Source organism: Sphaerodactylus townsendi, linkage group LG02 (assembly GCF_021028975.2).
Source record: "Sphaerodactylus townsendi isolate TG3544 linkage group LG02, MPM_Stown_v2.3, whole genome shotgun sequence".
In the NCBI taxonomy this organism is placed as follows: Eukaryota; Metazoa; Chordata; class Lepidosauria; order Squamata; family Sphaerodactylidae; genus Sphaerodactylus; species Sphaerodactylus townsendi.
Genome location: NC_059426.1, coordinates 463,082 through 490,039, shown reverse-complemented (window position 1 = coordinate 490,039; position 26,958 = coordinate 463,082). Strand labels below are relative to the sequence as shown.

The window sequence follows — 26,958 nt, the reverse complement described above, 5'->3', positions numbered from 1 at the left end:
AGAGTCCCCGGAGCACGCACGCGCGTGCAACGGGAAAGCGGCCCAAGCACGCAACTGCGCGCGCGCGGGGGGTGGTCTGTCCCACATTGCAGGGCTGGCGCGCTCGCTGCAAACGAAGCAGCCGCGCTTCTGCACCCTTGGCCATGTGGGCTGCAGGAGGCCCGGGTCCAGCTGGCCCAGGAGGAGGATGGCAGGCCCGGCAAGCGCTTTGCGGTGCAGCAGAGGTGCCCCCTCCTCCCCCTGGAGGTGCTCCCTGGGAGGGGGGGGACACACGCAATCTCCAAGCTCTCTCTCCCCCTCCCCCGCGTACCCCATGTGGTTTGTGCATCCTCTGCTTGGCTCTCTCTCTCCCTCTCCTCTGTTTTATTCTCACAACGACCCTGTGAGGTAGGCGAGGCGGGTGCGGTGGAGAGAGGCAAAGGGCCTGGCCGGCAAGGTCTGGAACATCGTCAACACGTGTCCCCCCCTTCATGAAATCATAGAGGTGGAAGAGACCCCCAAGGGCCATCCAGTTCAACCCTCTGCCATAAAAGAAAAGAATCTTGGAGAACGCCCAAGTTGGCACGCCGGCTTTTGTGCCCTTTGGAGAGGGCATGGCCCATGGGGCGTGCTGATGGACGGCCTCTGGGTTTTGCAGGGACTCTTGAGTGTTGCAAACATGACCTCAAGCGCCCACCCCTTGAGGTGGAAGCCGGATCTGTGTTTTCCGCTTCCCTTCTCCTCCTGCCACTCTAGCCCCATCCACGACGACGCACTCACCTCTTCCGTCTCTGTATTTGCAAGACTCAGTCCTGCGGGTTGCTTTCCTGTCGTCCCTTAACTCTGCTCCGTGCGGCTCCTTTTAACTCCAGGAGCTCACCTAAGCAGCAGTAAGGAGGCTGGAGAAGTTCACCTGGGGCTGCGTTTCTGTTGGATATTCAAAGGGATTCTGAAGTAGCGAAGTCAAAAATAGTACGCAGGGATGCTGAGTTGCTTTTGTTTCCAATATACTTCACTTCGCTAGAAGGAGGGAAGGGTTACGTGGGGGGGAAACCAGAAATGCTAGACTAGCAAAGGCACAGTTCATACGACGTCTTGTCTAATTCTATGTGACTGGATGATCCCTCGCGATTCTGGTGGTGATCTGTCCAAAAATGCATCCCCTGCAATGAATATCCCAGAAATAGCCCTGTAAATCAGCCGGCCCTCATTAGAAAGTCCATTGCCTTTATACCGATTGTTATACCGATCGCTATACCGATCGCTATAACGATCGCTATATCGATCGCTATACCGATGGCTACAGCTGTTAGGATGGCGGCAATGGCCGTTCTACCCATAGCAGGTCGGGGGGGGGGGGGAAGGGGTCGGCTCTCCGGACCACTGCGATCCATCAGGACGATGATAGCGGAGCCAGGAGAGAATCCCGCTCCTGGAATATGTCTGAACTAAAAACGATTGGAAAATTTATTCTGTCTTGTATTTGTTTAGGTAGAAACTGATTTGTATTAGGTAGAAATAGGATTTGTAAGCTTCCCTGTATTTGTGCTTGTATGGAACCTCCTTGGCCCGGACTTATCCCATTCACGTGTAAAGTCTCCTGATGCACGCCGACAAAGGGAAACTGCTTTTGCCGTCATTGCCCTGCCTAATCTCGCCAGCAGGCAGATAAGGGAATTCACGTCATCGCCTCTTTGCTTCCCTGACCCCGGACACCTGGAGAAAACCTTTGTGTGTCCCCCCGGCCAGTGGATTACACGCCATCGCCCCCCCAAGCTCCTTACGCTAAACTTGAGAAGGGGATGCCTATCGGACACTGATTGGTTCCTGCATGTTGCAAATGAATGATTGGTTGTTTTGAATGGTGGTGGGCTGTCTTTGATTCTCCCGGGCTCCCGACGGGAGAAAGTGTACTTAAGGTGTTGTAAGGCTGCTAGGCAGCGCAGTGTTTTGTGCGGAAGGGAGGTGCTGACACTTAGGTCAGCATCCCAATAAATCACTTTTATTTATCCAAGCCTTGTCGGGTCTTGCTTGGGTTCCTGGGCGCTGCCGAGAGCGGGATACCTCTGGAACGGAAAGTGTTATCCTGAGCAGCGCGGTAACAACGAGGGGAGGGGGCAGCCAGGGCAGCTGTGCGGAAGTTGAGGGATGAAAAGCAGCGTGCTTCAGAGGGGGATCTGTGGGGGTGGGGTCGTCCCAGAGTCCAGACTCCCAAGCAGCACCCCTGTTCTTCGGGGGAAGGGGCTGCTGCCGGCGATGCCGTTCTGTAAAGGTGCGGAGCACTAGCGTAACCTCCATTGGGCAGGATGGGCGGCTGCCCAGGGCATGAGGCCGTTTAGTCACGTGGGGGGCATGCGAGGGATGTAGTCACGTGCAGAGGTGGGATGCAGCGCAGCCGGCTCCCGAGAGGTGGTTACTATTTTTTTTTAGTGCGGAGAAGGGGTTGCTAAGGGCTAGCCTGGCCCCTCCCCCTTCCCCCCTCACCGGCCGGCCGCTCGGGCGTCAGCATCCCTGCCCTGCCAGGCAAACAGACTTGCAGCCAGCAGCACCTTCAGAGTTCAGGCTGTGAAGGAAGTTGAAGGTAAACAAAAGGAGGGGGTGGGCCAGCCAGCAGTCGACTCTCAGTAGTCGACTCTCAGCTCTCTCCACCCCCTCCCTTCACATACCCAGAGACTCTCTGGAGCCAGGAGGCGAGGCGAGCTGCATGCAACAGGTGGGTAAATAAGGAAGCAAAAGAAAGCAGCAGAGGAGAGACTCCGTCTGGAGTCTGGAGAGAAGCGATTAAAAAAAGAGACAAGGTAACTAGCTTCAAGACTCAGTGGGTCAGAGGCAGCCAGGGACCTTTCCTCAGCTAAAGTTTTCTCCTCTCCCTCTGGGATGCAAAGCAAATCCCCCCCCCTTTTCTCTTTCCCTCTCTTCTGTCTGCAAAACGGGCTTTGCATATGCTATGGGGAAGAAAAGGAGGAGCAGCAGCCAGTCTGAACTCAGTGGTTGGCAAACACAGGGGCAGGCATTCCTCCCAGTTTCCCTGAAAATTGCAGCATTAACCCTCTTTGAAAAAGATCCTCCCCTTCCTGCTTTGTTTATCAGATAGACTCTGTCTTATGAGTCGGAAAGGATTAATGACATCAACCCTCTGGATTTTTGTGATCCATCATCCTTGGGATTCTGGGTTCCATTCAATTCCCACTGGCTCTACAACCCTGTACATGTAGCTGAGTGTATACAATTTTCTTATCCTTTTCTGAAACAATCTGTTTAAGATCAGTGTGAAAGGAAGGGACAAGGGAGTAGGGAGATGCCAGGAAATCTCATCCCCTTTCCAAAGCAAAGTTTTACTAGTGAAAAAAAAATGGGTATTGAAATATGGGAACAATGTATTTTTATTTGATTTATTAAACAGATATAACATAACTATGTTGATGCAAAACAGATCAAAAGGCAAAGTATAACAAAAAATTCCTGTCACGAGATTGTTACTGAAATCATATACCAAGTTCTGTACACAATCATTGAATTGCTTACTTCATAATCAAAACAAATTTTTTTAAATATCCATTTTATTTACACTGTAAGACCCCTTGAGTTCTGCAAAATGGAAAGGAGGTTAAGAAACATTTAAAATAAATAAGTAAAATTAATAAAGAGCTTCCTTGTGTGGGGCCAGAGCCGCTTCTCTGGTCCTACACAGCAAGATTAGTTTTAAGAAAAACTAAGTTAGAAATAAAAGCAAGGCATCTGATATTAGAAAACAAACAGACAATTTACTTAGCAGAATATAGCAAGTTACAGAATGTGAACACTCCCCAGTGCCCTCGAGTGATAGACAAAGAATTTAGAACGTTACAGAATACAGATAAGTTACAGAAGGTGACCTCTCCCTAAGGAGGCACACCCCAATCCAATGTTTAGAATGTTACAGGAGATTGCCCTCTCCTGGGTGGCTCTCGAAGGAGGCACGGAATTTAGAATGTTACAGGAGGTGACCTCTCCCGAAGGAGCGGCCTTGGTGCTCTCAAACGAGAGACACGGCCAGTAGAGGAAGACCTGAATTTTTGTAGATGCAAAGACGTCACATAATCCTTCCCCTTACTCTACGTATTACGATTCATATGTGTTCAAACTCCATTGGTCAGATCTGTCTTCTGGTCACAAATAAAGACAGCCTATATTTCTACGTCACATTCCTTCTGTAATTCAAACGCTACATACTGTTAGTTTATGGCCTCTATGCATAAACAAAGGACAGTAATAAAAGGTAGCTTGTTCCTCCAAGAAAAACCCGTTTGCTGAGTTTGGCTCTCAGAGAGAGATGCCTTAGGCAATGCAGGACATTCTTTTGGATCATAAAACCTCTCTGTTCAATTCCCCAGCATGAAATGTTAAAACATGATTCTAACAATTATACAATTATTCTAAGAAAATAGAATTATAGTGAATACAAATACATGTAAATATGAATCACTCCTTATCATTTATGTGTTCATTTAACTATATAGAAGAACACTTTGTAATTTAACTAATCACATTGGTTTAGCTAGTTCTAACCCAAAAACCTAACCAAGAAAACAAGGTAATAAAATTGCATCTTGTCTTCTGTCACATAGGCCCTCAGTGCCAGGATCCTAAAGATGTTATCTTGCTGGCCTGCATATTCACTGAGAAACCTGGCAACATTCCTTTGACCTGTTGCTAAAACATGCAGGTTTCTGCTGGTCACTTACACAGAAGCTCCATTTTGATTCTTAGCTTCTTTGGTTCTATAACTTTCATGTTTCTTGATTAATACAAATTAATACACATTCTGGCCCATCTCCACACTTGACATTCTAAAACTTTATGTTGCTATTCATTTTCCATTGGTCTAATTACAGAAGGAGAGGCCTACACCTCTGATTGGGTGGGGACTTGTGCTGGCAAGACTTCCCTTTCTCCAGGTATCCCAGAGAGCCATAGATTTTGCTGCCAGAGCCTTTGCCAATTGCGAGGGGTGGGTGGGGATGCTGGCAGCTTTGCTTTTGTTCAGAGCCCTTGCAGCCCTTAGGTGGGTGCAGAGCTGCCAGGTATGAGTTCTGGGCAGGTTGGAGTCCAACATCTTTTGACTGGATGGTGTTTTGGGGAGTCTGGAGGATGGAGAATTTCTCCTGCTTCCTGAGACTTAGAGCTCTTTTCAGTGGTTTCTGTTGGTGAGGAAAATAACAGTTCATTTGGGGGACTTTTGTACCTGGGTTTCTGTTAATGTAATGGGTCATTCACTTTTTAATTGTTGTCCTTGCAGTGGGTATTCACAAGGTGATGGCCTCACCTAAACATTCCCCCTATTTCTGGTTGTGGTGGGTTTTCCAGACTGTGTGGCCTTGGTCTGGTAGATCTTGTTCCTAACGTTTCACCTGCATCTGTGGCTGACATCTTCAGAGGTGTATCCCAGAGAAACTGGTTGTTGTGGGTTTTCCGGGCTGTGTGGCCGTGGTCTGGTAGATCTTGTTACTAATGTTTCGCCTGCATCTGTGGCTGACATCTTCAGAGGTGTACCACAGAGAAACTGGTTGTGGTAGGTTTTCCGGGCTGTGTGGCTGTGGTCTGGTAGATCTAGTGAATGAGCCTAAAATTGTTATTGTGAATGACCCTAATGACTTTGTCAGTAATATCCTTTTGATGTATTTGTGCCTGAGCCTGTGTGTGGCACGTTTTCCTGTTTGTCCCTTCTTCACGTCGCACACCATTGTTTGTTGGTATTATTGAACAATTGTAAACAGCTTTTGGTTTCTCTCCTTACTTAAGAACATAAGAACTAGCCTGCTGGATCAGACCAGAGTCCATCTAGTCCAGCACTCTGCTACTCGCAATGGCCCACCAGGTACCTTTGGGAGCTCACATGCAGGATGTGAAAGCAATGGCCTGCTGCTGCTGCTGCTCCTGAGCACCTGGTCTGCTAAGGCATTTGCAATCTGAGGTCAAGGAGGATCCAGATTGGGAGCCATAGATCGACTTCTCCTCCATAATTCTGTCCAAGCCCTTTTTAAAGCTATCTAGGTTAGTGGCCATCACCACCTCCTGTGGCAGCATATTCCAAACACCAATCACACGTTGCGTGAAGAAGTGTTTCCTTTTATTAGTCCTAATTCTTCCCCCCAGCTTTTTCAATGAATGCCCCCTGGTTCTATTATTGTGAGAAAGAGAGAAAAATTTCTCTCTGTCAACATTTTCTACCCCATGCATAATTTTATAGACTTCAATCATATCCTCCCTCAGATGTCTCCTTTCCAAACTAAAGAGTCCCAAACGCTGCAGCCTCTCCTCATAAGGAAGGTGTTCCAATCCTTCAATCATCCTCGTTGCCCTTCTCTGCACTTTTTCTATCTCTTCGATATCCTTTTTGAGATGTGGCGACCAGAACTGAACACAGTACTCCAAGTGCGGTCGCACCACGGCTTTATATAAGGGCATGACAATCTTTGCAGTTTTATTATCAACTCCTTTCCTAATTATCCCCAGCATAGAGTTTGCCTTTTTCACAGCTGCCATGCATTGAGTTGACATTCTCATGGAACTATCAACTAAGACGCCCAAATCCCTTTCCTGGTCTGTGACTGATAGCACTGACCCCTGTAGCGTGTATGTGAAGTTTGGATTTTTTGCCCCTATGTGCATCGCTTTACATTTTGCTACATTGAACTGTATTTGCCATTTCTTAGCCCACTCACCTAATTTATCAAGGTCCGCTTGGAGCTCTTCGCAATCCTTTGTGGTTCTCACCACCCTACATAATTTGGTATCATCTGCAAACTTTGCCACCACGCTACCTACCCCTACTTCCAGGTCATTTATGAATAGGTTAAAGAGCACTGGTCCCAAAACGGATCCTTGGGGGACACCACTGCCTACATCTCTCCATTGTGAGAACTTCCCATTTATACCCACCCTTTGTTTCCTGTTCCTCAACCAGTTTTTAATCCATAGGAGGACTTCCCCTCTTATTCCTTCATTGCTGAGTTTTCTCAACAGTCTCTGGTGAGGAAATTTGTCAAAAGCCTTTGGGAAATCCAAGTAGACAATGTCCACTGGTTCCCCCTTATCCACATGCCTGTTTACACCCTCAAAGAACTCTAGTAAGTTTGTAATACAGGACTTGCCTCTGCAAAAGCCATGCTGACTCTTCCTCAGCAGGTCTTGTTTTTCTACATGTTTAATAATTTTATCTGTAATGATAGATTCTACTAATTTACCAGGAACAGATGTCAAACTGACTGGCCTGTAATTTCCTGGGTCCCCCCTAGACCCTTTCTTAAAGATTGGTGTGACATTGGCCATCTTCCAGTCTTCAGAACCTATCAGTCCATGTAAAGGATTCAATGGTGTTGATGAGCGGGTCAGCTGCCTGGCCTTGACTACATTCCACAGCCCGGGCGATGGGCCAACTTCTCCGGCGGAGACCTTATCTCTGCGAGGGAGATGAGACCTCCGTTCCCATGGGAATCCGGGAGGGGGGATGGGATGGACAGAGTTATAACCTGTGCTTCTGGCGGGAGATCTTATTCCTGCCACTGCGTGTACGTGAGCTTTCTAGGATGTCTGAATAAACGGTCTTTTACACTAGATCTGGACAAGCCGCGTTTACGATTCGTGCCCTTCGCGGCGCTGGGATGTCTCGAGAAGAATCGCGACCTGGGATAGATGCCGCTTCGCCTCTGGTGATGAGGAGCCCATGGCAAAAGATGCCATTGACCCTCGCCCGTTGCCAAGATGTGAAGAGGCGGTGCCATGCCAGTTGACAGCCGCGGCGTCAGAAGTATCGAAGGGGTGCAGCAGCCTCCACTGGCGTTTCGTTAATACGGTGACCCCCCATACCCCGCGTTGCCCCGGAGATGCCAAGGATTCTGCAGAAGCATAAGCGGTTCCCCTGGACTGGAAGCGTGTGTGGGTAATAGCGTTTGGGTTCGATGCCGAACTGTGATCACCAACGGAGTCTCTTCTTGCTTGAGGCCCGGCTGTGTTCGAAAGCGGACCCTCGTTTTCTACTAGTCCTCACATCCAAGACTTCCATCCCTGAACCCGGCGTTTCTGCCTTTACGTGTTGTTTCAACTCAGCCCTTCAGGTCTCTCCGGTTGCGGGAATTACCTCCATCGCCTCCGCATACCCGATTCAGACGTTCGTTCAGAAAGTGCCTGGACTACCCCTTTGTCCCTTCTTTAGTTGGGTTTTACGTGTATGATCTCCCTGGTTTATAGGTGTGTACTGTGATGCTCTGTTGTTTGTATGTGTATGATGTGTTCTTAGATACTCCCCAGCTGTCTGCACAGGACCTCTTATGCTCGTCAGCGTCTCTGGATTATTTACCGGTTAGCTTCAGGGCCCCCTCCCGAATTCTCCGGTTGTGCAATTGTCACAAGGGCATCCATGCCATGATGGCCATGGCATGAAAGCCCAGAAAGGGGAAATGATAAGCGGAGCCAGGAGAGAATCCGCTCCTGGAATATGTCCTGAACTAAAAGCTTGATTGGGAAAAATTTATTCTGTCTTGTATTTGTTTAGGTAGAAGCTTGATTTTGTATTAGGTAGAAATAGGATTTGTAAGCTTCCCTGTATTTGTGCTTGTATGGAACCTCCTTGGCCCAGGGCAGAGAGCCATCTCTGCCCCACCGAACTTATCCCATTCCGTGTAAAGTCTCCTGATGCAGCGGACAAAGGGAAAACCTCAGCCCGAGAGCGCCTTGCCCTGCCCTAATCTGCGTCAGCAGGCAGATAAAGGGACTCCACGTCATCGCATCTTTGCTTCCTGACCCCGGACACCTGGAGAAAACAACTGTGTGTCCCCGTCAGTGGAACCGTCATCACTTCCTTCCCTGCTCTGGCTAGCGAAACTTGAGAAGGGGATGCCTACTCGGACTACTGATTGGTTCACACTGCATGTTGCAAATGATAAAGATGATTGGTTGTTTTGAATGGTGGTGGGCTGTCTTTGATTCTCGGTGCTCCGGCCGGAGAAAGTGTACCAAGGTGTTGTGGGCTGCTAAGGCAGCGCGGTGTTTTGTCTTGGAAGGGAGGTGCTGGCATAGGTCCAGCATCCCAATAAATCACTTTTATTTATCAAGCCTTGTCGGGTCTTGCTTGGGTTCCTGAAACAGCTGCCGAGGATACCTCTGGACCGACGAAGTGTTATCTGGTAGCGGTAACAAGCTTGAGGGAGGGCAGCCACTTAGCGGCTGTCGCGGAAGATTAGCAGGATGAAAAGCAATGGCGTGCTTCAGGGGGGGATCTGTGGGGGGGGTGGGAATTCGTCCCAGGGTCCAGACTCCCCAAGCAGCACCCATTCTTGGGGAAGGGGCTGCTGCCGTGATGCCGTTCTGTAAAAGTGCGGGCACTAAGTAACCTCCATTGGGCAGGATGAAGCTGCCCAGGGCATGAGAGCCCGTTTAGTCACGCATTGGGGGCATCACGAGGGATGTAGTCACGCATGCAGAGGAGTGGGATGCAGCGCCTTACGGCTCCCGAGAAGGTGGTTACTATTTTTTTTTTTTTAGTGCTTGGGAGAAGGGTTGCTAAGGGCTGGCCTGGCCCCTCCCCTTCCCCCTCACCCGGCGGCGTTCGAGGGCGTCAACATCCCCTGCCCTGCCAGGCAACCGACAGACTTGCAGCCAGCAGCACCTTCAGAGTTCAGGCTGTGAAGGAGGAAGTTGAAGGTAAACAAAGGAGGGTGCAGGCCCGGCCAGCGGTCGACTCTCAGTAGTCGACTCTCAGCTCTCTCCACCCCTCCTTCTGCTCACCAGAGACTCTCTGGAGCCAGGAGGCGAGGCGAGCTGCATGCAACAGGTGGAGGTAAATAAGGGAAGCAAAAAAAGCAGCAGAGGAGAGAGCTCCGTCTGGAGTCGGAGAGAAGCGATTAAAAAAAGAGACAAGGTAACTAGCTTCCAAAGACTCAGTGGGTCAGAAGCAGTAGGGACCTTTCCTCAGCTAAGTTTTCTCCTCTCTCCCTCTGGGATGCCGGCAAATCCCCTTTTCTCTTTCCCTCTCTTCTGTGTCTTGCAAAACGGGCTTTGCATATGCTATGGGGATAGAAAGGAGGGAGGAGGAGCAGCAGCCAGTCTGAACTCAGTGGTTGGCAGAAACACGGGGGGCAGGCATTCCTCCGGATTTCCTGAAAAGTGCAGCATTAACCCTCTTTGAAAAAGATCCTCCCCTTCCTGCTTTGTTTATCAGATAGACTCTGTCTTATGAGTGGAAAGGATTAATGACATCAACCCTCTGGATTTTTTGGCGATCCATCATCCTTGGGATTCTGGGTTCCATTCAATTCCACACCTGGCTCTGCTTCCCCTGTACATGTAGCTGAGTGTATACAATTTTCTTATCAGCTTTTCTGGAAACAATCTGTTTTAAGATCGGTGAGTGTGAAAGGAAGGGACAGGGAATGAGGGAGATGCCAGGAAATCTCATCCCTTTCCAAAGCAAAGTTTTACTAGTGAAAAAAAAAAATGGGTACATTGAAATATATAGAAGACAATGTATTTTTTATTTGATTTATTAAGCAGATGTAACATAACTATGTTGATGCAAAACAGATCAAAAGGCAAAGTATAACAAAAAAATTCCTGTCAAGTTGTTACTGGAAATCATATACCAAGTTCTGTACACAATCATTGAATTGCTACTTCATAATCAAAACAAATTTTTTTAGAAATATCCATTTTATTTACACTGTAAGACCCCTTGAGTTCTGCAAAAATGGAAAGGAGGTTCAGAAACATTTAATATAAATAAGTAAAAATTAATAAAGGCTTCCTTATTATTGGGGCCAGAGCGCTTCTCTGGTCCACACAGCAAAGATGGATTTTAAGAAAACTAAGTTAGAAATAAAAGCAAGGCATCTGATATTAGAAACAAACGAGACAATTTACTTAGCAAGAATATAGCAGAGTTACAGAATGTGAGACACTCCCCAGTGCCCGCCGGTGATAGACAAAATTTCAAGAGCGTTACAGAATACAGGTAAGTTACAGAAGGTGACCTCTCCCTAAGGAGGCACACCCCAATCAATGTTTAGAATGTTACAGGAGATTGCCCGCTCCTGGGTGGCTCTCGAAGGAGGCCGCGAATTTAGGAATGTTACAGGGAGGTGACCTCTCGAGAAGGCGGCCTTGGATGCTCTCAAGCGAGGGAACCACGACCCGGTAGAGGAAGACCTGAATTTTTGTAGATGCAAAGGCGATCACATCAATCCTTCCCTTACTCATTATTCACGATTCATATGTGTTCAAACTCCATTGGTCAGATCTGTCTTCTGGTCACAAATAAAGAGACAGCCTATATTTCTACGTCCACATTCCTTCTGCTGTAATTCAAGCAGCTACAGCATACTGTTAGTTTATAAGCCTCTATGCATAAACAAAAGGACAGTAATAAAAGGTAGCTTGTTCCTCCAAGAAAAACCGTTTGCTGAGTTTGGCTCTCCAGAGAGAGAGATGCCTTAGGCAATGCAAGGACATTCTTTTTGGATCATAAAACCTCTCTGTTCAATTCCCCAGCATGAAATGTTAAAACATAGTTCTAATGCAATTATACAATTATTCTAAAGAAAATAGAATTATAGTGAATACAAATACATGTAAATATGAATCCTCCTTATCATTTTATGTGTTCATTTAACTATATAGAAGAACTGCTGTAATTTAATTAATCCACATTGGTTTAGCTAGTTCTAACCTTAAAAACCTAACCAAAGAAAACAAGGTAATAAAATTGCATCTTGTCTTCTGTCACGTAGGCCCTCAGTGCCAGGATCCTAAAGATGTTATCTTGCTGGCCTGCATATTCACTGAGAAACCTGGCAACATTCAGCTGACCTGTTGCTAAAAAAACAGCTGCAGGTTTCTGCTGGTCCTCACTTACACAGAAGCTCCATTTTGATTCTTAGCTTCTTTGGTTCCTATAACTTTCATGTTTCTTGAGGATTAGCCACAAGTACAAATTACCACACATTCCTGGCCCATCTCCACACACTTGACATTTCCTAAAACTTTTATGTTGCTGGCATAGAACATTGGTCTAATGATACAGAAGGAGGCCTACACACCTCTGATTGGGTGGGGACTTGTGCTGGCAAGAACTTCCCCTTTCTCCAGGTATCCCAGGGAGCTATAGATTTTGCTGCCAGAGCCTTTGCCCAGATTCTGTGAGGGGTGGGTAAGGATGCTTGGCAGCTTTGCTTTTGTTCAGAGCCCTTGCAGCCCTTGGAGTGGGTGCAGAGCTGCCAGGTATGAGTTCTGGGCAGGTTCAGGTCCAACATCTTTTGACTGGATGTGGTGGTGTTTTGGGGAGTCTGGAGGATGGAAGAATTTCTCCTGCTTCCTGAGACTTAGGAAGCTCTTTTCAGTGGTTTCTGTTGGTGAGGAAAATAACGGTTCATTTGGGGGGGACTTTTGTACCTGGGTTTCTGTTAATGTAATGGGTCATTCACTTTTTAATTGTTGTCCTTGCAGTGGGTATTCACAAGGTGATGGCCTCACCTAAACATTCCCCCTATTTCTGGTTGTGAGTGGGTTTCCAGACTGTGTGGCCTTGCAGTCTGGTAGATCTTGTTCCTAACGTTTCACCTGCATCTCTGTGGCTGACATCTTCAAGAGGTGTATCCAGAGAAACTGGTTGTTGTGGGTTTTCGGGCTTATTGGTGTGGTCTGGTAGATCTTGTTACCTAATGTTTGCAGCCTGCATCTGTGGCTGGCATCTTCAGGAATGCCACAGAGAAACTGGTTGTAGTAAGGAGTTTCGGGCTGTTATTGGCTGTGGTCTGGTAGATCTAGTTAGGAATGAGCCTAAAATTGTTATTGTGAATGACCCTAATGACTTTGTCAGTAATATCCTTTTTTGATGTATTGTTTGTGCCTGAGCCTGTGTGTGGCAGCGCGTTTTCCTGTTGTGTCCTTCTTCCGCGTAGCACACCATTGTTTGTTGGCTATTATTGAACAATTATAGAAAGCTTTAGGTTCTCTCCATACTTAAGAACATAAGAACCCCAGCCTGCTGGATCAGACCTGAGTCCATCTAGTCCAGCACTCTGCTACTGTAATGGCCACCAGGTACCTTTAGGAGCTCACATGCAGGATCTTAAGCAATGGCCTGCTGCTGCTGCTGCTCCTGAGCACCCTGGTCTGCTAAGGCATTTGCAATCCTGAGGTCAAGGAGGATCCAGATTAGGGAGCCATGAATCGACTTCTCCTCCATAATTCTGTCAGAAAGCCCTTTTTAAGAAGCTATCTAGGTTAGTGCTGGCCATCACCACCTCCTGTGGCAGCATATTCCAAACACCAATCACACATTGCGTGAAGAAGTGTTTCCTTTTTTATTGAATCCTAATTCTTCCCCAGCGTTTTCAATGAATGCCCCTGGTTCTAGTATTGTGAGAGAGAGAAAAATTTCTCTTCTGTCAACACCTCTACCCTATGCATAATTTATAGACTTCAATCATATCCTCCCTCAGATGTCTCCTTTCCAAACTAAAAGAGTCCCCAAGCGCTGCAGCCTCTCTCCTCATAAGGAAGGTGTTCCAGTCCTTCAGTCATCTCGTTGCCCTTCTCTGCACTTTTTTCTATCTCTTGATATCCTTTTTTTGAGATGTGGCGACCAGAACTAGACACAGTACTCCCAGTCGCGGTCGCACCTGCGTCTTTATATAAAGGGCATGACAATCTTTGCAGTTTTATTATCGCTCCCTTTCCTAATTATCCCCAGCATAGAAGTTTGCCTTTTCACAGCTGCCATGCATTGAGTTGACATTCTCAATGGAACTATCAACTAAGGCATTAAAATCCTTTCCTGGTCTGTGACTGATAGCACTGACCCTTGTAAAGCGTGTATGTGAAGTTTGGATTTTTTTTGCCCCTATATTGCATTGCTTTACATTTTGCTACATTGAACTGTATTGCCATTTCTTAAGCCCACTCACCTAATTTATCAAGGTCAGCTTGGAGCTCTTAGCAATCCTTTGTGGTTCTCACCACCCTACATAATTTGGTATCATCTGCCAAACTTGGCCTGCAGCTACCTACCCCCCTACTTCCAGGTCATTTATGAATAGGTTAAAACTGCACTGGTCCCCAAAGCGGATCAGCAGGGGACACCACTGCCTACCACATCTCTCCATTGCGTGAGAACTTCCCATTTATACCCACCCTTTGTTTCCTGTTCCTCAACCAGTTTTTTTAATCCATAGGAGGACTTCCCTCTTATTCCTTCATTGCCGAGGTTTTCTCCAACAGTCTCTGAGTGAGAGAATTTGTCAAAAGCCTTTAGGGAAATCAAGTAGACAATGTCCACTGGTTCCCCCTTATCCACATGCCTGTTTACACCCTCAAGAACTCCTAGTAAGTTTGTAATACAAGGACTTGCCTCTCACAAAAGCCATGCTGACTCTTCCTCAGCAGGTCTTGTTTTTTTCACCATGTTTAATAATTTTTTATCTGTAATGATAGATTCTACTAATTTACCAGGAACAGATGTCAAACTGACTGGCCTGTAATTTCCCTGGGTCCCCCTAGACCCTTTCTTAAAGATTGGTGTGACGTTGGTACATCTTCCAGTCTTCCTTCCAGGGTTGGAGGCTGATTTCAGGGATAAGTTGCATATTAAAGTGAGAAGATCAGCAATTTTCATGCTTAGGCTCTTTAAGAGGCTTTCTTGGATGGATACAATCTAGGCCAGGGGATTTGGTAGCGGTATGGATTTATCAATGGCTGTAGAATTTCTTCCTTGTCTACCACTATCTTCGCTAGTTCCTCAGATTCATCCTCCTAAGAAGCTTGGTTCCAGATTGCAGGAATTTTCCTCACCTCCTCTTGAATTCGAACAGATGCAAAGAGTCGTTCAGCTTCTCTGCAATCTCCTGTCATCTTTTTTAGTACACCTTTTGTTCCTTTGTCATCTAATGGGCCTACTGCTTCCCTAGCTGGCTTCCTGCTTTTCGATGTACTTGAAGAACTGTTTGTTTGTTGCTGGTGTGGATGTTGCAGCCATCGTTCCCTCATAATCCCTTTTTTTTGCCTCCCTTACAGCTTCTTGCTTCTCTTTTGCCACCATTTTGTGTTCTCTCTGGTATTCTTCATCAGATTAAGTTGGACTTCCATTTTCTAAAGAGGGCTTTTTACCTAATAATTTCCCTTCTTCCGCCTTTGTTAACCATGGTGGCTTTCTTTTTAGACTGTCAATGCTGCCTTTCCTAACCTCACCGGAACCCATTCCAGCTGAGCTTTTAAGGACGTGTGTTTTAAATAACCTCCAAGCATCTTGGACCAGTTTTGATTCTCTTTGATTTTCCCTTTCAGCTTCCTCGCACTATCCCCCTCATCTTTGAGAAATTTCCCTTTCTGAAGCCGAAGATGTAACTACATTAGTAGTTGTCACTTGTTAAGCATGCAGAGATACTGAATCTGACCCAGCATTGTGGTGCGGCTGTTCCCTATCGGCTCAACAACACTGACTTCCCGCTGCAGGTCCCTGGGTACCCACATAGGAATTAGATCTAGGATCACACCTCTCCCTATGGTTGGTTCCACAACCATCTGCTCCAAGTCACAATCATTTTAGCATATCCAAAAAATGTTCTCTCCCTTACTATGAAGACCTGAACATTGCATTTTTTTCCAGTTTATATGGGGATAGTTAAAATGTGAAAATACCACTACATTTTTGCTTTTGTTGGCCTCTCTAATTTCTTTTTTTTCCATCCTCAGAATCCTCTTAGCACTTTTGGTCAGGGGGGACGATAATATGATTCCTAATGTTAAACTATAGCTTCACCCTGATATTGATATCCACAGTGCTTCTGTAGAGGAATCAGCTCCCCTACGTGTCCTATTTTATGGTGACCCACTATGCTCCCTTTGATGTAGAGGGCCACCCACCCTAATACAGCCATGTCCTATCCTTTCTGCTTAGAGCCTGTAACCTGGGATAACAGCATCCCACTGGTTCTCCTCATTCCACCATGTCTCTGTGATGTCCACTATGTATCAATGTCCTCCTTCAAAACTCCTGTGCTCCAAGCTCCCCGTTTTAGGTGAAGGCTTCTACTATTAGCTTATGAGAGACACTTGTATAATTCTGTCTCTGTCCCTAATACCTGGGATTTATGTGTTTTGCTCTACCCTTTTGTAGACACTATCACTTATCACATTACCATGCTTCCCTTGCTTGTATGTGGTTGATTTAGAAAAAACCTCTCTCTGTGTCTGCATCCCCATAGATACTGTATTCTGAACCGAGAAGTCACCTCAAGCTTCCTGTCGGCTTTCTCCCAGGGATCAGTTTAGAAGCTGTTCTGCCACCTTTTTTTTTTAATGTTGGCCGCCAGCAAGCCTGGTTCCCTCTTTGGTTCAGATGAAGCCCGTCCCTTTTGTACAGGTCTGCCTTGTCCCAAAAGGTTCCCCAGTTCTGATAAAATCCTGAAACCCTCTGCCTTACACCACCTTCTCATCCATGCATTGGAGACCCTGTATCTCCAGCTTGCCTAGCTAAGCCCCTGCTTGTGCGATGGAACAGGTATTAGCATTTCTGAAAGGAATGTCACCACCTTGGGGTCCTGGATTTTAACCTGTTTCCTAGCAGCCTAAATTTAGCTGGAACCTCCGGCTACATTTCCCAATGTCATTGGTGCCAATGTGGACCACAACTGCTGACTCCACCCAGCATTGTTTAACAGCCTATCTAGAGGCGAAGCGTGACATCCATAACCGCACCAGGCAGGCAAGTCACCATGCAGTCATCGCGCCTCTCACAAGCCCAACTCTCTATATTCCTAATGATCAGATCACCTACTACAAAGGCCCCACACTCCCGAGGGGTATCCTCAGTCGCGAGAGAGGATATCTGACCACCAGCGGAGGATGCTCAGATGAACGGCTTTCTGGACGGACGGTGGTGGCTGGACGTTTTGAGAATGTTGTCTACATTTTTTATTTCTGCTGTGTGGCATGGCCCATTGCTGTGCTCAGATTTGTGAGTTGGGGCATATTCTATAATGTGATGATTTAGAAATGACCTGGTGCAAAAAAAAATTTTTTTTTGGTCGTGGTGGGGTGGCCGCCGGGTGGGGGGGCATACAACTCAGGTTTTGCCCAGGGCTACAGTTTGCCTCGTTACACCCCTGGTGCGGAGGGGGAAGGCATCCCACGGAGGCGGGGCTTGGCCTCCACCTGAAGCCAAAGGGGGGAGAGGGGGGGAGAGGGGGGCCCTTGGGCAGGGACTACTGCTGCTGCTGCTGCTGCTGGAGGTTCGTCGTGGCCGCTGGAGGGACTCTGGCCGTCCTCCCTCCCTCCCTCCCTCGCTGGCCCTGGGGGGCGGGGAGGGGCGGACAGTGGAGGAGCGCTCGGCTGGTTGGTCCTGCGGGGCGGCGGGCCCGTCGCTTGCAGGGGGGCAGGAGGAGGTGGCAGCTGCTGGGTGGGGGCAGTTCTGGTCTCAGGAAAGGGAGGCGGGCATGGGGCTGATCTTGTCCGCCCCTTTGCTCATTTCGCAGCAGGAGGAGGAGGAGGAGGAGGAGGAGGACGGGAGGAAGGCTGGCTGCTTCTAACTGGGATCCTGTTGACTGAATCAGTTGCCTTTTCCTTTTCAAGTGGTCACAATGATGTGCATTTGGCTGAAAGTGTTTTCCCTCCCAATTTTGCCACGCTCACCCCCTTCCCTCACAATTGTCCTGAAGTCACACTGGGGCCATTGAAAAGAGCCTCTGGTGTGTCCTGCTGCAGGTTCACAGAGACGGTTTCTCCCGCCACAGATCCCGCCCCTCGTCCAGGGTGGCAGGAGGGGACTTCTGAGGACAGGACTTCTAGGCATGTGCAGGAAGGTTCCTGGGATCATGTCTCCGGTCTGCTTCACTTCCCAGGCAGCCAGACCTTGCAAAGGGCGCCCCTGGACTCTGCGGAGGAGGAGAGGACGGGAAACGGCGAGGGAGAAGAGCCCTCCTGGCCCGGATCTGTGTTTCCCGCTTCCCTTCTCCTCCTGCCACTGGCGTCATGCCCATTGGGCAAGGTGGGCAGCTGCCCAGGGCATCACCTTGTGGGGGGCATCAAAATGCTGACATAGAAATGGCAAATGCAGTTCAATGTAGCAAAATGTAAAGTGATGCACATAGGGGCAAAAAATCCAAACTTCACATACACGCTACAGGGGTCAGTGCTATCAGTCACAGACCAGGAAAGGGATCTGGGCGTCTTAGTTGATAGTTCCATGGGAATGTCAACTCAATGCATGGCAGCTGTGAAAAAGGCAAACTCTGTGCTGGGGATCATTAGAAAAGGAATTGATAATAAAACTGCAAAGATTGTCATGCCCTTAGATAAAGCCGTGGTGCGACCGCACTTGGAGTACTGTGTTCAGTTCTGGTCGCCGCATCTCAAAAAAGATATTGAGGAGATAGAAAAAGTGCAGAGAAGGGCAACAAGGATGATTGAGGGATTGGAGCACCTTCCTTATGAGGAGAGGCTGCAGCGTTTGGGACTCTTTAGTTTGGAGAGGAGGCGGCTGAGGGGGGATATGATTGAAGTCTATAAAATTATGCATGGGGTAGAAAATGTTGACATGAAGAGAATTTTCTCTCTTTCTCCACAATACTAGAACCAGGGGGCCATTCATTGAAAATGCTGAGAGGAAGAATAGGACTAATGAAAACACTTCTTCCGCATAGCGATGTGATTGGTGTTTGGAATATGCTGCCACAGGAGGTGGTGATGGCCACTAACCTGGATAGCTTTAAAAGGGGCTTGGACAGATTTATGGAGGAGAAGTTGATTTATGGCTACCAATCTTGATCCTCTTTGATCTGAGATTGCAAATGCCTTAACAGACCAGGTGATCGGGAGCAACAGCCGTAGAAGGCCATTGCATTCACATCCTACATGTGAGCTCCCAAAGGCACCTGGTGGGCCACTGCGAGTAGCAGAGAGCTGGACTAGATGGACTTTGGTCTGATCCAGCTGGCTTGTTCTTATGTTCTTATGTTCTTATGCTGGGTTCGTTTTTGGGTATTTTTAGTGGTTTTCCATTTTTGGCCTGCAGGGGGCGCATTTCTTAGGCTAGCGGCACCAACATTTCAGCGTATCATCAGGAGACTGTCCTCATGCTACCCCCCAAGTTTGGTGAGGTTTGGTTCAGGGAGTCCAAAGTTATGGACTCCCAAAGGGGGTGCCCCTATCCCCCATTGTTTCCAATGGGAGCTAATAGGAGATGAGGGCTACAGTTTTGAGGGTCCCTTCTTTGCCCCAGACAAACTGCACCAAACTTGGGGGTATCATTAGAACAGTCTCCTTATGAGACCCTGAGAGAAGTTTGAGACTGTGCATTCAGAAATGTGCCCCCCCCCCCATACCTGCAACCCCAGTGACAGCAATGCAGAAAACTCAATGCAGAACAAAGATTCTTGGGCACATTTCGGGATGTTCTTGCAGGGAGCGCATTCTTAGACGTATCAGCACCAAAAAATTTCAGGAGTATCATCTGGAGACTGTCATGATGGCACCCCCAAGGTTTAGGTAGGTTTGAGTTCAGGGGTCCCAAGTTATGGACCCTCAAAGAGGTATCCCCCTTAGCAAAGTGTGGGATGGGGTATCCCCTTTGAGGGTCCATAACTGAACCCCCTAACAAACTGCACCAAGCTGTGAAGTCCCATCAGGACGGTTTCCAGATGTTACCCTGAGTACAGTGCTGTCTATCAAAATGCGCCCCTTCAGAACATCCCGAAATTGCCCTAAATCTTTGTTCTGCGTGAGACCTACTATATTATGTCAATAAGGGTTGCAGGCTGAGGGGGGCACATTTCTGAATGCACAGTCTCAAAACTTTCAGGGTCTCATCAGGAGACTGGCCTGATGATACCCCCCAGGTTTGGTACAATTTGGTTCAGGGGGGGCAAAGTTATGGACCCTCAAAACTGTAGCCCCCATCTCCTATTAGCTCCCATTGGAAACAATGGGGGATGCGGCACCCCCTTTGGGAGTCCATAACTTTGGATTCTTTGAACCAAACCTCACCAAACTTGGGGAGTAGCATAAGGACAGTCACCTGATGATATGCTGAAATGTTGGTGCTGATATGTCTAAAAATGCACCCCCTGCAGGCACCAATGTCCTGGTGCAAAAAAAATTTAGTCGTGGTGGAGAGGCCGCCCATGGGGGGGGGGGGGCGGCATCCAACTCAGGTTTTACCCAGGGCTACAGTTTGCCCAGGGCTGCCTCGTTACGCCCCTGTGGAAGCCTGAAAGATTTCCAGAGACATCTAGGAGCAGCAGTGGCGTAGTGGTTTAGAGCAGGTGCACTGTAATCTCTAGAACCAGGTTTGATTCCTCGCTCTGCCACCTGAGCTGTGGAGGCTTATCTGGGGAACTCAGATTATAGCCTGTGCACTCCAACACATGCCAACTGGGTGACCTTGAGCTAGTCACAGTTCTTCCGACCTCTCTCAGCCCCAGAGTTTGTAAGCCCGTTTGAGTCTCCTTACAGGAGAGAAAGGGGGGATATAAATCCAACACTTCTTCTATCCCACCCACCCACCCCACCCCCCCGGTTCGCTGGCCTCTTATGGGTACCAAGTCTTCCTCTACTGGAACTCGGTGGGTATGCATGGGACAGAGCCTTCTGGAAAGACGTTTTGGAGCAGCAGAAGTGTTTTGGAACTGGAATGAGACCCTCCAGTGTAGAACAAAAGGCCCTCTGGAGTGGCATAGGTGTCCTCCCCAAACCTGTGCCAACACTAGAGGGCCAGAATTGGCCTGTTCTGCCCCCCCCCCCTTTCCAAAGAATGCAAATTAATGGCAGCTATATCGATTCAAATTCTGTCTTTTTTGGTGCTGCCGCCGAATGAAATTCAATTAAACTGCACAAAATCTGCGGACTGTGATTTCTCATTGTGCCAACGGCATTTAATCAACCCCAACACCCTCTTGACTGCAAAATGGGCGTTGTTCCTGACCCTTCCTTGGCTATTTCTTACTCGAAATCTGAGGGAGAGGAAAAGAGCGAGAAAGAATCCCTCAGCCACAGATTCCTTCGAAGTGGCTGAGCTGAACTTCAGAAGTACCGCATACCTGTTCCCTTTCCCTAGAGTGTAAATAACTTTCCCTCATCACATAAAACCATTTTGTCAAACGTAAATCATAAGAACATAAGAACAAGCCAGCTGGATCAGACCAGAGTCCATCTAGTCCAGCTCTCTGCTACTCGCAGTGGCCCACCAGGTGCCTTTGGGAGCTCACCTGCAGGATGTGAAAGCAATGGCCTTCTGCGACTGTTGCTCCCGAGCACCTGGTCTGTTAAGGCATTTGCAATCTCAGATCAAGGAGGATCAAGATTGGTAGCCATAAATCAACTTCTCCTCCATAAATCTGTCCAAGCCCCTTTTAAAGCTATCCAGGTGAGTGGCCATCACCACCTCCTGTGGCAGCATATTCCAAACACCAATCACACGTTGTGTGAAGAAGTGTTTCCTTTTATTAGTCCTAATTCTTCCCCCCAGCATTTTCAATGTATGCCCCCTGGTTCTAGTATTATGAGAAAGAGAGAAAAATTTCTGTCAACATTTTCTACCCCATGCATAATTTTATAGACTTCAATCATATCCCCCCTCAGCCGTCTCCTCTCCAAACTAAAGAGTCCCAAACGCTGCAGCCTCTCCTCATAAGGAAGGTGCTCCAATCCCTCAATCATCCTCGTTGCCCTTCTCTGCACTTTTTCTATCTCCTCAATATCCTTTTTGAGATGTGGCGACCAGAACTGAACACAGTACTCCAAGTGCGGTCGCACCACTGCTTTATCTAAGGGCATGACAATCTTTGCAGTTTTATTATCAATTCCTTTTCTAATGATCCCCAGCACAGAGTTTGCCTTTTTCACAGCTGCCATGCATTGAGTTGACATTCCCATGGAACTATCAACTAAGACGCCCAAATCAACTAAGTCGCCCAAATCCCAGCCGTAAAGCAGCTCTGCTGTCTTCATTCATTGGAAATGTGGTTTGCTCCGTTTGATCACACAAATATTGTGATCAGGAACTTGAGAGGGGATTTCAATATGTGTGTGAATCCGGGGGGCGGGGGAAGGGGGAGATGTTGGTGAGTCGGGACATGTCTGAGATGCACGTTTTGTGCAAACCACAACTCTGTGCCCAGAGGCCTTTAATCTAAAGTACGGGGAAGATTTGTCTATTTCCGTATTCCTCTTAGACCACCTGTCTATGACAAAATAGTTGCTGGGGGGGGGAGGGGAATTGCAACCAAGATGGTACTCCGGGATTGTAGAATCTGCCTGCAACCTGCAGTTCAGATGGGGCAGGTTGATGGCTGTGGGGTGCAGCGCAGATGAGGGTTCAAAGTGTGTGGGAAAATGGCTGGCTTACATGTATTTACTGCTTTCTCCAAACCTCCTGAGTATGAAGCGGAGCCATCAGATTAAGAACATAAGAACATAAGAACTAGCCTGCTGGATCAGACCAGAGTCCATCTAGTCCAGCTCTCTGCTACTCGCAGTGGCCCACCAGGTGCCTTTGGGAGCTCACCTGCAGGATGTGAAAGCAATGGCCTTCTGCGGCTGTTGCTCCTGATCACCTGGTCCGTTAAGGCATTTGCAATCTCAGATCAAAGAGGATCAAGATTGGTAGCCATAAATCGACTTCTCCTCCATAAATCTGTCCAAGCCCCTTTTAAAGCTATCCAGGTTAGTGGCCATCACCACCTCCTGTGGCAGCATATTCCAAACACCAATCACACGTTGCGTGAAGAAGTGTTTCCTTTTATTAGTCCTAATTCTTCCCCCCAGCATTTTCAATGGATGCCCCCTGGTTCTAGTATTGTGAGAAAGAGAGAAAAATTGTCAGTCTATCACACCCTGCCCATTGAGTCTGCGAATCCCAAGTCCAGCAGGCCATATAGCTGAATATCTTCCTGTCTTACAAAACCCGAGTCTCTCTGAAAGATTCCAGAAAGAGTCTGCTCTTGTGATTCAGGCACTATTGAAACAGGACAACATATTTTATTCTCCTGCTCATACTATGCTGAGACTTGAGCCAAGTTCTTAACCCCTGCTCTTGCACTGAGAGCCGACTCCTTTGTTGCAGCTTTGGCATCCTTCCCAGGGGCGTAACGAGGCAGCCCTGGGCAAACTGTAGCCCTGGGCAAAACCTGAGTTGGATGCCCCCCCAATGGGCGGCCTCTCCACCACGACCAAATTTTTTTTGCACCAGGACATTGGTGCCTGCAGGGGGTGCATTTTTAGACATATCAGCACCAACATTTCAGCATATCATCAGGTGACTGTCCTTATGCTACTCCCCAAGTTTGGTGAGGTTTGGTTCAAAGAGTCCAAAGTTATGGACTCCCAAAGGGGGTGCCGCATCCCCCATTGTTTCCAATGGGAGCTAATAGGAGATGGGGGCTACAGTTTTGAGGGTCCATAACTGTCCCTATGGTACCTCCAATGTTTGGTGCAGTTTGGTTTAGGGGGTCCAAAGTTATGGACCCTCAAAGGGGGTGCCCCATCCCCCATTCTTTGCTAAGGAGATGGGGGTTACCCTTTTGAGGGTCCATAACTTTGGACCCCCTGAACCAAACTGCACCAAACCTTGGGGGTGCCATCATGACAGTCTCCAGATGATACCCTGAAATTTTGGTGCTGATACGTCCAAGAATGCGCTCCCTGCAAGAACATCCCGAAATTTGCCCAAGAATCTTTGTTCTGCATTGAGTTTTCTGCATTGCTGTCAATGGGGGTTGCAGGCGGGGGGGGGGCACATTTCTGAATGCACAGTCTCATAACTTTCAGGGTCTCATAAGGAGACTGCCCTAATGATACCTCCCAGGTTTGGTGCAGTTTGGTTCAGGGGGGCCAAAGTTATGGACTCCCAAAGGGGGTGCCCCCATCTCCTATTAGCTCCCATTGGAAACAATGGGGGATAGGGGCACCCCCTTTGGGAGTCCATAACTTTGGACTCCCTGAACCAAACCTCACCAAACTTGGGGAGTAGCATAAGGACAGTCTCCGGATAATATACTGAAAGTTTGGTGCTGATATGTCTAAACATGCATCCCCTGAAGGAAAACCACTAAAAATACCCAAAAACGAACCCAGCATTTTGATGCCCCCCACAAGGTGATGCCCTGGGTAGCTGCCCACCTTGCCCAATGGGCATTACGCCAGTGGTCCTTCCGCAGATCTGTGTGAGAGGGTAGCTAGTTTCCCATAGGGCACTATAAACCTTCGCGTTGTTAGGAATAAGTGTTAATTTTAGGCATTGTGAAGTATATAACAAATGTCTTTTTATAATTTTGTTTTCTATTCTGCTTTCTATTACTTTTCAATGTTAATCAACGATGTCTCCTTTTAATTATTATAGGCCCCTTCCGCACATTCAGAATAATGCATTTTCAATCCACTTTCAATGCCATTTGCAGCTGGATTTTACAGTGTGGAATAGCAAAATCCACTTGCAAACAATTGTGAAAGTTGATCGAAAGTGCATTATTCTGCATGTGCGGAAGGGGCCATAATGGATTATATTTTTGATGGCAACAAAGGCCTCCATGTGCATCAGATGGCCAGTCTATCAAGGCAAGTCTTGTCTGCTCAGAATGGCGGGAGCTCTGCAGGGCCTCAAGCAAAGGGCTTTCCCGTCACCTGCTGCCTGGTCTTCTTAACTGGAGATGCCCGGGATCGAACTGGAGACCTTCTGCTCTTCCACAGATCCACGGCCCCTCCCAGAATACTGTTGGCCATTGCCTCGTTTGTGTGGGCTCTGTGTGCTCAGAGGAAATGCTCAGGTCGATATCTTAATGTTTTGAGTTCATGGCCCTGATCTTCCCTTCCTCGGCTTGCTTCAGGGGAATCCTGTGGTGGCCAGCAAGGCATGGGGGGAGGGGCAGGTCGACCCCCAACAGGTCAAGAGGATTCCCATTTATGTCACTATATCTGAAGGTGTCGCTGTGGAGGGAGCAGGAGAGCAGCCATTTCTCTTGTGGCAGCGTGTGAAATGTAGAATTCACTGCCAGATGTTGATCGGAGCTTCGCAGCGCGGCTAAATCCAACTCATAAGAACAACGGTTGGCAATAAACAACAATTTTCAAGGCTCAGCACAAAGAACCTTGCAGGGGACCTCTCTGCACGACAGGTCCAAAATGAGCGGCAGGGACACCAGGCGAGAGGGCTGTCCGAGTGGCCACGAAACGGGGGCCGGAGAGATGCGGAAGCGCGACACCGAAGAGTTACTGCGGCGGAGCGGCGGGGCATTTTCTGGCTGTACCTGAGACCCTGTGATGCGGGAGTCCTTCGGGTAGTCGACGCGCTGGTGAATTTGGGCAGCATTCATCAAGACACTGGAACGGGTGAGAGAAGCTCAACCGTGTTATGTGCCATTAGGCAAAGACCATATCCGGTTTTGCATCTTCAATGTCGAAACTAAATGTGTTTTTTCTTTGAAACGGAGCGTGTGCGTATTGTACTAAGAGCAGATTTGCAAACGTAGAAAAAAAAACAATTTCCACGGGTCCGAGTGACTAAGGACAAATAGACTTAACCTGCTCTGCCCTTTATATTACTGGGGAGGCTAAATAAATAAAGAAATATATAGAGAACGTTACAAATGTGAAAATGACACCAAGAAAACACAATAGCAGAAACCAGCTCCCCAACTATGGTACTCAGCATAATCAAGTCAGTACCCCAGATAAAACTACAATGAATGAAGTGTTGGCAAAACTGGACTTAATAACTGAAACGATCATAGAGACAAATGATAAGGTCAAAAGAATAGAAGAGGACTTTACTGGTATTAAACAAGAAGTTAAGAAGATTGGAACTTTAGAACAAAATATCAAACAGATGATGGATGATGTGAAACAGATGGACAAAAGACTGGAAGTGGTAGAAGAAAAAATGGCTGTGTTTGAGATGGAAAAAGAGAAAATCTATGGCTAGAGATGAAATTAAAAGAGAGATATTTAAGATTCAGGAAAATCCCAGAACAGGAAAATGAAGAGACGAGGAGTAAAATTACAGAAATCATTGCAGAATTTATGGGAGGAAATAAACAGGATATAGAACAAGAAATTGATGAGGTTTTTAGAGCTAATTCAAAAATTGCTAAAGAAAGAAACCTTCCACGAGATATAGTGGTAGGGTTTACAAGGAAGGTGTTTCGAAATGAGATCTTACATAAACATTGCAATGATAATTTGAAAGTGGGAGGCAAAGAGATATTAATATTGAAAGAAGTACCAGCCAAGATATTAAAGATGAGGAAGGACTATACAGAACTGTCCTCCTCATTACAAAGGAAAAACATCTATTATAAATGGGAAATTCCAGAGGGTCTCTCATTCCAGTTCAAAGGGGCTAGAAAGGTAATTTTAAACAAAGAAGAGGCAACAGCTTTTCTGAAGAAATTCAAAAGGGAATTGAAGTAAGAAATATTGTGAATAAATTTTGGTATTTTTATTTTATTTTACTTCTCTCTTTTCTCCTTTTCTTGATTGATTTAATAAACTATGAATTGCCTTACTTGGAATGTTAATGGATTGAATAATCCTATTAAAAGGAAAAAGGTATTTAGTCATCTATTAAGACAAGATGCACATATTATTTGTTTGCAGGAAACACACATGATAATTAAGGATAGCAGGTTATTGAAAAATCAGAAATTAGGGAATGAGTTTATTGCTGCTAGATCGAAAGGTAAAAAGGCAGGAATAGTGATATATGTGAAGAATAAACATGAAGCACAAGTGATTAGCAAAGACCCAGAAGGAAGATATTTATTTGTGGAGATTATGCTTAATGGTGTTAAAATGTTATTGGTGGGTCTATATGCTCCAAACTCAGATAGAAGTAATTTTTTTGGTATGATATTTGATAGAATATTGAATATTTCCCATCAATATGAAGGTCTATGGGTACTAGGAGACATGAATGGGGTGATAAACCCTGAGATAGATAAAAAATACCAAGAAAAAATA

The 26,958-nt window shown here is 47.1% G+C and overlaps 1 long non-coding RNA gene across 1 annotated transcript; it reads right to left on the bottom strand.

Annotated features, from left to right (window-relative positions):
- Nucleotides 1-9,933: 9,933 nt before the first annotated feature.
- Nucleotides 9,934-23,081, bottom strand: LOC125427327. Its single transcript, XR_007243665.1, has 3 exons — nucleotides 22,962-23,081; nucleotides 21,074-21,078; nucleotides 9,934-9,945 (listed from the first exon to the last, which is right to left on the bottom strand). It is a non-coding gene; the product is annotated as an uncharacterized LOC125427327 (long non-coding RNA).
- Between the last annotated feature and the right edge of the window lie 3,877 nt (nucleotides 23,082-26,958).